Genomic DNA, 10,711 nt, shown 5'->3' with positions numbered 1-10,711 from the left:
CCCCGGCTGACGCGGTTTTTGCCGCCCCGGCTGACGCAGTTCGGACTTAGCACTTTTCGGCTGTGCCTGGCTGGCGGCCCACTCACTCGATCGCCATGTCTGTTTGCCACAGTTTTCCCGGTGGTGCCGCACCCGGGCTCGCCCCGGCTGACGCAGTTTTCGCGCCGCCCCGGCTGACGCGGTTTCGTGCCGCCCCGGCAGACGCGGTTTTCGCGCCGCCCCGGCTGACGCAGTTCGGACTTAGCACTTTTTGGGCTGAGCCTGGCTGGCGGCCCACTCACTCGATCGCCATGTCTGTTTGCCACAGTCTTCCCGGTGGTGCCGCACCCGGGCTCGCCCCGGCAGACGCGTTTTTTTTTCTTTCGCCCCGGCAGACGTGGTTCCCCCCCCCCTTTTCGCTCGCCCCGGCTGACGAGGTTTTCGCGCCGCCCCGGCTGACGCAGTTTTCGCGCCGCCCCGGCTGACGCGGTTTCGTGCCGCCCCGGCTGACGCGGTTTTCGCGCCGCCCCGGCTGACGCGGTTTTTGCGTCGCCCCGGCTGACACGGTTCGGACTTTGCACTTTTCGGCTGTGCCTGGCTGGCGGCCCACTCACTCGATCGCCATGTCTGTTTGCCACAGTTTTCCCGGTGGTGCCGCACCCGGGCTCGCCCCGGCTGACGCAGTTTTCGCGCCGCCCCGGCTGACGCGGTTTCGTGCCGCCCCGGCAGACGCGGTTTTCGCGCCGCCCCGGCTGACGCGGTTTCGTGCCGCCCCGGCAGACGCAGTTCGGACTTAGCACTTTTCGGCTGTGCCTGGCTGGCGGCCCACTCACTCAATCGCCATGTCTGTTTGCCACAGTTTTCCCGGTGGTGCCGCACCCGGGCTCGCCCCGGCTGACGCAGTTTTCGCGCCGCCCCGGCTGACGCGGTTTCGTGCCGCCCCGGCAGACGCGGTTTTCGCGCCGCCCCGGCTGACGCGGTTTCGTGCCGCCCCGGCAGACGCAGTTCGGACTTAGCACTTTTCGGCTGTGCCTGGCTGGCGGCCCACTCACTCGATCGCCATGTCTGTTTGCCACAGTTTTCCCGGTGGTGCCGCACCCGGGCTCGCCCCGGCAGACGCGTTTTTTTTTTCTTTCGCCCCGGCTGACGCAGTTTTCGCGCCGCCCCGGCTGACGCGGTTTCGTGCCGCCCCGGCAGACGCGGTTTTTTGCGCCGCCCCGGCTGACGCGGTTTTTGCCGCCCCGGCTGACGCAGTTCGGACTTAGCACTTTTCGGCTGTGCCTGGCTGGCGGCCCACTCACTCGATCGCCATGTCTGTTTGCCACAGTTTTCCCGGTGGTGCCGCACCCGGGCTCGCCCCGGCTGACGCAGTTTTCGCGCCGCCCCGGCTGACGCGGTTTCGTGCCGCCCCGGCAGACGCGGTTTTCGCGCCGCCCCGGCTGACGCAGTTCGGACTTAGCACTTTTTGGGCTGAGCCTGGCTGGCGGCCCACTCACTCGATCGCCATGTCTGTTTGCCACAGTCTTCCCGGTGGTGCCGCACCCGGGCTCGCCCCGGCAGACGCGTTTTTTTTTCTTTCGCCCCGGCAGACGTGGTTCCCCCCCCCCCCTTTTCGCTCGCCCCGGCTGACGAGGTTTTCGCGCCGCCCCGGCTGACGCAGTTTTCGCGCCGCCCCGGCTGACGCGGTTTCGTGCCGCCCCGGCTGACGCGGTTTTCGCGCCGCCCCGGCTGACGCGGTTTTTGCGTCGCCCCGGCTGACACGGTTCGGACTTTGCACTTTTCGGCTGTGCCTGGCTGGCGGCCCACTCACTCGATCGCCATGTCTGTTTGCCACAGTTTTCCCGGTGGTGCCGCACCCGGGCTTGCCCCGGCAGACGCGTTTTTTTTTTCTTTCGCCCCGGCTGACGCAGTTTTCGCCCCGCCCCGGCTGACGCGGTTTCGTGCCGCCCCGGCAGACGCGGTTTTTTGCGCCGCCCCGGCTGACGCGGTTTTTGCCGCCCCGGCTGACGCAGTTCGGACTTTGCACTTTTTGGCTGAGCCTGGCTGGCGGCCCACTCACTCGATCGCCATGTCTGTTTGCCACAGTTTTCCCGGTGGTGCCGCACCCGGGCTCGCCCCGGCAGACGCGTTTTTTTTTTTCCTTCGCCCCGGCAGACGTGGTTCCCCCCCCCCCCCCTCCGTCTTTCTTTTTGTTTTTTTTTTTCGCCGCGGCTGAAGTGGATTTTTCGGTGCCTCGACGCCCCGGTAGTCGCGGTTTTTCCGTTTCCGCACGGCCCCGGCTGACGCTGCTCGGTCACAGTCGCCTTTTGTGAGGATTGCAGACTTCTTGAGCGCGGGTGTTTTTTTTTGTTGTTGTTGTTGTTTTATTACGCATTCGCTCCAGCAGACGCTGTTTAGACTTTTTGTTTCCTCTTTTATCCTGCGACGAGGTGACGAGGTTTATTCGGTGCCCCGCCGCCCCGGCTGAAGTGATTTTTCCTGTCCCGTGCCGCCCCGGCTGACGCGGTTGGGACTTCGCGTTTGTTCGGCCGCCACGGGTTTTGGCGCACTCGCTCGGTTGCTTGTTGTTGCCACTTGTTGCGAACCCAGGTTTCTTGAGCGAACGCGGGCGTTTTTTCTTCCTTTCTTTCTTTGTTCTATGTGTTAGCGAATCGGCCTTTAATATCACACGAGGACTCACAACCAACAATTTTCAGTTTGAAGTGTAAAAAATCTGCAGGTGTTGACGTAACTGACTTGCCCCGTACCCTTGAGTACATCCATGAAGTTCTCGTAGTACTACTAAATCGCATTATTCCAAGTGGAGAAATTCCCATAAACTTGCAAACCTCTACACGAAAATCGGTGCGCGTGATAAAGTTGAAAATTATCGTCCGATATCAAATGTGCCTTCTATAACACAAATTCTAGGAAAAAAAAAAAAAACACTTGTTCGCCGTTTTCTGCGCCGTGACTGGCAGCACTCCGGCGAAGCGAAACGGGGTCGATTCGAGCACGATATCGGCGTCTTTCGACGTGCTCGCCGGCGACCGTCGCACGAGTACGTCGCACGAGCGCGTCTGCCGGGGCGCCGTTTGCGAAGCCGACGCAAAAGTGGGAACCGCCGCTCGGATGATCGCCGCTTTCGGCAGAGTGAGTGTTGGCACTCCGGGGAAGCGAAACAGCGTGAATGCGCCCACGAAATCGGCGTATTTTGAAGTGCCCGCCGGCGACCGTCGCACGAGTACGGTAAACCGCGTCAGCCGGGGCGTAGTTCGGGACGCCGACGAAAAAGTGGGAAGCGCAACTCGGATCTTCGCCGTTTTTGCAGGAGTGAGTGGCGGCCCTCCTGCGAGACCAAGAAGCATCGATTCGTGCACGAATTCGGCGCCTTTCGACGTGATCGCCGGCGACCGTCGCTCGAGTAGGGCAAACCGCGTCTGCCGGGGCGGGCTTCGGGACGCCGATGCGAAAGTGGGAAACGCTGCTCGGATGTTCGCCGTTTTTGGCCGAGTGAGTGCTGGCACTCGGGCGAAGCCAAACGGGGCCGATTACGGCACGATATCGGCGTCTTTCGACGTGCCCGGCGGCGACCGTCGCACGAGTACGGTAAACCGCGTCAGCCCGGGCGGAGTTCGGGACGCCGATGCGAAAGTGGAGAACGCCGCTCGGATCTTCGCCGTTTTTGGAGGAGTGAGTGGCGGCACTCCGGAGAAGCCAAGGAGCGCCAATTAGCGCACGATATCGGCGTCTTTCGACGCGCTCGCCGGCGACCGTCGCACGAGTAGGGCAAACCGCGTCTGCCGGGGCGGGGTTTACGACGCCGACGCAAAAGTGGGAACCGCCGCTCGGATGTTGGCCGTTTTTGGCAGAGTGAGTGCTGGCACACCGGCGACGCGAAAGAGCGCGAAAGCGCCCACGAAAGTGGCGTATTTGGACGTGCTTGACGGCGACCGCTGCAGGAGTACGAAAAACCACGTCAGCCGGGGCGAGCGACCCACGGCGGTCTGGGTGCTTATCGCTGCTATTATAGGGGCACCCCGGCAGACGCAGAAAAAAAAAATTTTTTTTCGACCTTCTTTTTTGCTGGTCGAGCTCGGGTAACCCAGGTCGCAATGGGAGCCGCGCACGAAAGCGGCGTCGCGAGACGCGTTCGCGGTCGCTAGTCGCACGAGCTCGGCAACCGCGTCAGCCGGCGCGGAGTTCGGGATGCCGACGGCTAAGTGGGTACCGCTGCTCGGATGTTCGCCGTTTTTGGCCGAGTGAGTGCTGGCACTCCGGCGAAGCGAAACGGGGCCGATTCGGGCACGATATCGGCGTATTTCGACGTGCTCGCCGGCGACCGTCGCACGAGTACGGCAAAGCGCGTCTGCCGGGGCGAGGTTTGCGATGCCGACGAAAAAGTGGGAAGCGCCGCTCGGATCTTCGCCGTTTTTGCAGGAGTGAGTGGCGGCCCTCCTGCGAGACCAAGAAGCATCGACTCGCGCACGATATCGGTGTCTTTCGACGTGCCCGCCGGCCACCGCCGCACGAGTACGGCAAACCGCGTATGCCGGGGCGGGGTTGGCGACGCCGACGCAAAAGTGGGAACCGCCACTAGGATGTTCGCCGTTTTTGGCAGAGTGAGTGCTGGCACTCCGGCGAAGCGAAAGAGCGCGAATGCGCCCACGAAAGTGGCGTGTTTGGACGTGCTTGACGACGACCACCGCAGGAAAACGAAAAACCACGTCAGCCGGGGCGAGCGACCCATGGCGGTCTGGGTGCTTATCGCTGCTATTATAGGGGCACCCCGGCAGACGCAAAAAAAAAAAAAAATTTTTTTCGACATTCTTTTTTGCTCGTCGACCTCGGGTGACCCAGGTCGCAGTGGGAGCCGCGCACGAAAGCGGCGTCGCGAGACGGCTTCGCGGTCGCTAGTCGCACGAGCTCGGCAACCGCGTCTGCCGGGGCGGAGTTCGGGACGCCGACGGCTAAGTGGGAACCGCCGCTCGGATGTTCGCCGTTTGTGGCCGAGTGAGTGCTGGCACTCCGGCGAAGCCAAACGGGGCCGATTCCGGCACGATATCGGCGTCTTTCTACGTGCTCGCCGGCGACCGTCGCACGAGTACGGCAAAGTGCGTCTGCCGGGGCGGGGTTTGCGACGCGTACGCAATAGTGAGAACCGTCGCTCGGATGTTCGTCGTCTTTCGCCGAGCCAGTGCTGGCACTCCGGCGAAGCCGAACGGAGCCGATTCGGGCACGATATCGGCGTCTTTCCACGTGCTCGCCGGCGACCGTCGCACGAGTACGGTAAACCGCGTCAGCCGGGGCGGAGTTCGGGACGCCGATGCGAAAGTGGGAAGCGCCGCTCGGATCTTCGCCGTTTTTGGAGGAGTCAGTGGCGGCACTCCGGTGAAGCCAAGGTGCGCCAATTCGCGCACGATATCGGCGTCTTTCGACGTGCCCGCCGGCCACCGTCGCACGAGTACGGCAAACCTCGTCTGCCGGGGCGGGGTTTGCGACGCCGACGCAAAAGTGGGAACCGCCGCTCGGATGTTCGCCGTTTTTGGCAGAGTGAGTGCTGGCACTCCGGCGAAGCGAAAGAGCGTGAATGCGCCCACGAAAGTAGCGTATTTGGACGTGCTTGACGGCGACCGCCGCAGGAGTACGAAAAACCACGTCAGCCGGGGCGAGCGACCCACGGCGGTCTGGGTGCTTATCGCTGCTATTATAGGGGCACCCCGGCAGACGCAGAAAGAAAAAAAAAATGGGGACATGGCGTGCGTCACCGTGCGGCTTCGCAGCGTTGCCGAAGTCGCCGAGCCCTTCGACTGAGCCGAACGGCGGACAGGGAACGTTGGTCGGCCGTTCTAACCTGTCGGTGCCACGCCGAGACGTCGTTAAGGAAAACCGCGTCGTGGGCCTCTACGACGCCGTCGAGTCGTTGTACGTTTGGTGTCCAGCGTGTCGGCGGCGAGTAGCGGACACGTCGTTCACGACTTCGGTCTTTCGCAGTCGACGCGAACTTGCGGAGAGTCGTGGTGCCTCACGTTTTCGGCAGAAACCGCGGCGGAATTTTCCCGTGCGTGCGCGCACGACCTCGGTGCTGTGCCGTCAGCGTAGTGTTGCACAAACTCGTGGCCTACCCAAGGTGCGGTACGTTTGCGGCCGTATCCTCGGTGGGAATTTCGTGAGTAGGGTCGCAAATTCTACGACCTCGGCGGGTTTGAGAGCGACGTAGACTTGTGGCACGCTCAACGTGCCACACGTTTCGGGGCACACCCGCGGTGAAATTTTCTCGAGTACGCTCGTATTAGTGCCCAAGGAGGTCTGGGTACTTATCGCTGCTATTATGTGGGGGTTCTCGTGAGCGGCGTACGCGAAAGCGACCGGGTGTCTGATATGCGGCGGGCTTCGGCCTCGTCAAGCGTGTCCTCGGGTCTGCTCCAGGGGAATCCACGGCAGTCGTCTGCAGCCTCATCCGCTTGATGCGTTAGGGGCTGGTTGTCGGACGGTGCCGTTTTACCACGATATCGAGGTGTGTTCCGTGTCGTCCTCGGGCGATTCAGATGCGAAAGCGCCGAAGACGCGGGCGTGACCCGTCGTCTGGCGGCTTTGCAGTCTCGGCTCCGTTGCTAGTTCCGGCCGGTCCACCGACAGTGCAGCGGGCTTGGGCAACCCGCACGGCGCGACCGAGTCGATGCAACGAAAAAGAGCGAGCATGAACGTGCTTCTTGCCGCACGGCTCCCACTCGTCTTTCGGGAAGGTTGTGCCGTAGCGAGCTCGAACGCCGTCATCTCGGAGTGCAAAATAAGCGTGTTGGGGCGCCTGAAGGTGGCCTCCGCCGCACACAGACTGCGTCCGGCCCGCCGAAGGCGAGGACGGACGCGCAGTCGAACGATTACCTGGTTGATCCTGCCAGTAATCATATGCTTGTCTCAAAGATTAAGCCATGCATGTCTAAGTACATGCCGAAATAAGGCGAAACCGCGAATGGCTCATTAAATCAGTTATGGTTCCTTAGATCGTTTCTTCCTACTTGGATAACTGTGGCAATTCTAGAGCTAATACATGCAGTGAGCCTGGAGCCCTTTGGGTAACGGGTGCTTTTATTAGACCAAGATCGATCGGGTTTCGGCCCGTATTGTGTGGTGACTCTGGATAACTTTGTGCTGATCGCATGGCCACGAGCCGGCGACGTTTCTTTCAAGTGTCTGCCTTATCAACTTTCGATGGTAGGTTACTTGCTTACCATGGTTGTTACGGGTAACGGAGAATCAGGGTTCGATTCCGGAGAGGGAGCCTGAGAAACGGCTACCACATCCAAGGAAGGCAGCAGGCGCGCAAATTACCCACTCCCGGCACGGGGAGGTAGTGACGAAAAATAACAATACGGGACTCTTTTGAGGCCCCGTAATTGAAATGAGTACACTCTAAATCCTTTAACGAGGATCAATTGGAGGGCAAGTCTGGTGCCAGCAGCCGCGGTAATTCCAGCTCCAATAGCGTATACTAAAGCTGCTGCGGTTAAAAAGCTCGTAGTTGGATCTCAGTTCCAGACGAGTAGTGCATCTACCCGATGCGACGGCTCGGACTGAACATCATGCCGGTTCTTTCTTGGTGCACTTCATTGTGTGCCTCGAGATGGCCGGTGCTTTTACTTTGAAAAAATTAGAGTGCTCAACGCAGGCGAGTCGCCTGAATAAACTTGCATGGAATAATAGAACAAGACCTCGTTTCTGTTCTGTTGGTTTTTGGAATACGAGGTAATGATTAAGAGGGACGGACGGGGGCATTCGTATTGCGGCGCTAGAGGTGAAATTCTTGGACCGTCGCAAGACGAACTACTGCGAAAGCATTTGCCAAGAATGTTTTCATTGATCAAGAACGAAAGTCAGAGGTTCGAAGGCGATCAGATACCGCCCTAGTTCTGACCATAAACGATGCCAACCAGCGATCCGCCTGAGTTACTCAAATGACTCGGCGGGCAGCTTCCGGGAAACCAAAGTATTTGGGTTCCGGGGGAAGTATGGTTGCAAAGCTGAAACTTAAAGGAATTGACGGAAGGGCACCACCAGGAGTGGAGCCTGCGGCTTAATTTGACTCAACACGGGAAAACTTACCCGGCCCGGACACTGGGAGGATTGACAGATTGAGAGCTCTTTCTTGATTCGGTGGATGGTGGTGCATGGCCGTTCTTAGTTGGTGGAGCGATTTGTCTGGTTAATTCCGATAACGAACGAGACTCTAGCCTATTAAATAGGTGCGGGGTTCCCAGCACCTTACAACCTTCTTAGAGGGACAAGCGGCTCCTAGCCGCACGAAACAGAGCAATAACAGGTCTGTGATGCCCTTAGATGTCCGGGGCCGCACGCGCGCTACACTGAAGGAAGCAGCGTGTCTTTATCCCTGTCTGAAAAGACTGGGTAACCCGTGGAACTTCTTTCGTGATTGGGATAGGGGCTTGCAATTGTTCCCCTTGAACGAGGAATTCCCAGTAAGCGCGAGTCATAAGCTCGCGTTGATTACGTCCCTGCCCTTTGTACACACCGCCCGTCGCTACTACCGATTGAATGATTTAGTGAGGTCTTCGGACCGATGTCCGGCGCGGCCTTTCGGTTGCGCCGGTCTGTTGGAAAGATGACCAAACTTGATCATTTAGAGGAAGTAAAAGTCGTAACAAGGTTTCCGTAGGTGAACCTGCGGAAGGATCATTAACGGATTGTGAAGGGTGAGCGCCTCAGCTGCGTCTGCGCCCGACACTTTCTGCCGCTGACCCCGTTTGGACGCGGGGTCGGCTTTTCCCCACGGGGCTGCCTGAATGTGGAGCGGCACCCCGTGACAAATTGTTGCGCCCAGCGGACGCCAACACCGCGACCTTGGACGGTCGGCCAGGTGGCGGACGCGGGTACAAACGGCGCAACGCACTCATAGGTCGGCTTTCGACCCGCCACAGCACCGTGGCTCGAAGCGCTCGAAATGCGCGACCCGACCGCTGCGGGACCGCCTAGTACTGTAAACAGGAGCGGCGGAGCGCGAACGGCGAGTCGTGGTTACGTCGGTAGAAGGCGAGGCTGCGCGTTCCCGAAACGCCAGCCGAGTGCCCTCCCGACCGTTCGAGCGTGCAAGAACGAGACCCGACAATCGCGCGGCGACTGCCAAGTACGAGAGGAACGGCACAAGCGTCGGCGGTCGGTCAAGGAACTGGCGATGTGACGGGTCCGCTGTGCACCAGTGCATACCGTCCCGCCGTCCGCGGCAAGCGCCTCCGCGTCCTCGGGTGACGGAGGCTGCCGGTCGGTTCTTGCAGGCGAGGGATCTCGCTGGCACCGGTTCGCGTTGACGCGCGGCCGGTCATGGCACGGCGATGCGACGGCCGAGGTGCGCAGTACTCGATGGAGGAACCGCACGCTCCGATGACCGTCCCGCCCTCCGCGGCGTATGCGTACCGACCGTAATGGTTGCAGCAGCGCCGGCCGGCTTTTGAATTCGCCACACGAAACACGGTGCGAGATCGCGGTTAGGGGAGCGTCGACGTTGCCAGGCGTTTTGCTTGCTGCCGAGGGAAAGGCGGCACGGCCACGTCGCGCTCGTCGCGATTAGCGGGTCTGCGCGCTTTGGGAAGGTGCCGCAACGACTTGCCGAAAGAGGAAGCACGGAAGAACGAGGGACTTGGACGTCCCGACAATTGAACGCACTTGCGGCCAGGCCCTTGCTGGCTTCGTTCTTCCGCCTCGAGTAGGCTCGTACGCGGCTCCGGCGCCGAAAGTGGTCCTTGGCACCGACTTCGGTGGACGTGGGAAGTGCCGCGCAAGTACGGCGCGCCTGGCTCCACCTGTTGGCTAAAGTAGGCAGCCGGATCGGCATTTTGGTGTGCGGTGGCAAACCGTGGATGCGAAAAAAGCTTGTGCGATTTCGTGGAACAAAAAGCGGGGGTCCCCCTTTTTATGCGGAGGAGACCGACCCGCCTGCCGTGGTGAACCGCGACGCCACGGTAAAAACGGGAGAGGCTTGTCGATGGGACCGTGCATCCCGCGCTCCACGGAGGCCGGGAGGCGGCCGCCCGAGGAAATGTGTAGCCGTCGAGGCCCGCATCTGCGTGCACTCTTATCCAAATGGGTGTACCGCAGGCATTTTCTGGTTAGGCGGGCCAATGAGAGCGAGCACACAACGATACCTACGGGTCCGGCTTGGAGAACCGGCTTCGACGCCTCCCGAGTATTTATAGAGGGGTGGACCACGAAAGCACTCGCAAGTAGCGAAAGCGAAACGCCGTCCGAAACACACCGTTTGCTCGATTTGCGGCAGCCGAAAAAGGCGCGGCAGAGTTTTGGAGTCCAAGCGTGCGCTGAAAAGCGCCCTTCTTGGCCACTGTTTGGCCGAGTGCCAGAAACGTTTGGTTTTGACTGTACGGAATTGAACAAACACTTTTTCACGACTCTAAGCGGTGGATCACTCGGTTCTCGGGTCGATGAAGAACGCAGCCAGCTGCGAGACTTGGTGTGAATTGCAGGACACACTGAGCACTGATTCTTTGAACGCACATTGCGGCCTTGGGTCTTCCCTTGGCTTCGTCTGTCTGAGGGTCGGATCACATATCAAGAGAGCCTTCGGCGCACAAGGGAACGTGAGCCGTCGACTCGTTTTGACCGCGTCGGCAACACGGACAGCACGCTGAACACCTCACAGCGAGCGCCAACAGCGGCCACTCAAGGGCGAGACGGTGGCGACCGTCGTGCCAGAGCCCAACCGAAACGGGGGCGACCGACTGCA

The 10,711-nt window shown here is 60.6% G+C and overlaps 2 non-coding genes across 2 annotated transcripts; both read left to right on the top strand.

Annotated features, from left to right (window-relative positions):
- The first annotated feature begins 6,840 nt into the window (after positions 1 to 6,840).
- On the top strand, positions 6,841 to 8,655 carry LOC142792105 (small subunit ribosomal RNA). Its single transcript, XR_012890658.1, has one exon. It is a non-coding gene; the product is annotated as a small subunit ribosomal RNA (ribosomal RNA).
- A 1,719-nt stretch (positions 8,656 to 10,374) lies between these two features.
- LOC142792122 (5.8S ribosomal RNA) lies at positions 10,375 to 10,527 on the top strand. Its single transcript, XR_012890675.1, has one exon. It is a non-coding gene; the product is annotated as a 5.8S ribosomal RNA (ribosomal RNA).
- Positions 10,528 to 10,711: the final 184 nt, after the last annotated feature.

Source organism: Rhipicephalus microplus, unplaced genomic scaffold (assembly GCF_043290135.1).
Source record: "Rhipicephalus microplus isolate Deutch F79 unplaced genomic scaffold, USDA_Rmic scaffold_204, whole genome shotgun sequence".
In the NCBI taxonomy this organism is placed as follows: domain Eukaryota; kingdom Metazoa; phylum Arthropoda; class Arachnida; order Ixodida; family Ixodidae; genus Rhipicephalus; species Rhipicephalus microplus.
The sequence above is the reverse complement of the archived record's forward strand: the minus strand, read 5'-3'. Positions and strand labels throughout refer to the sequence as shown.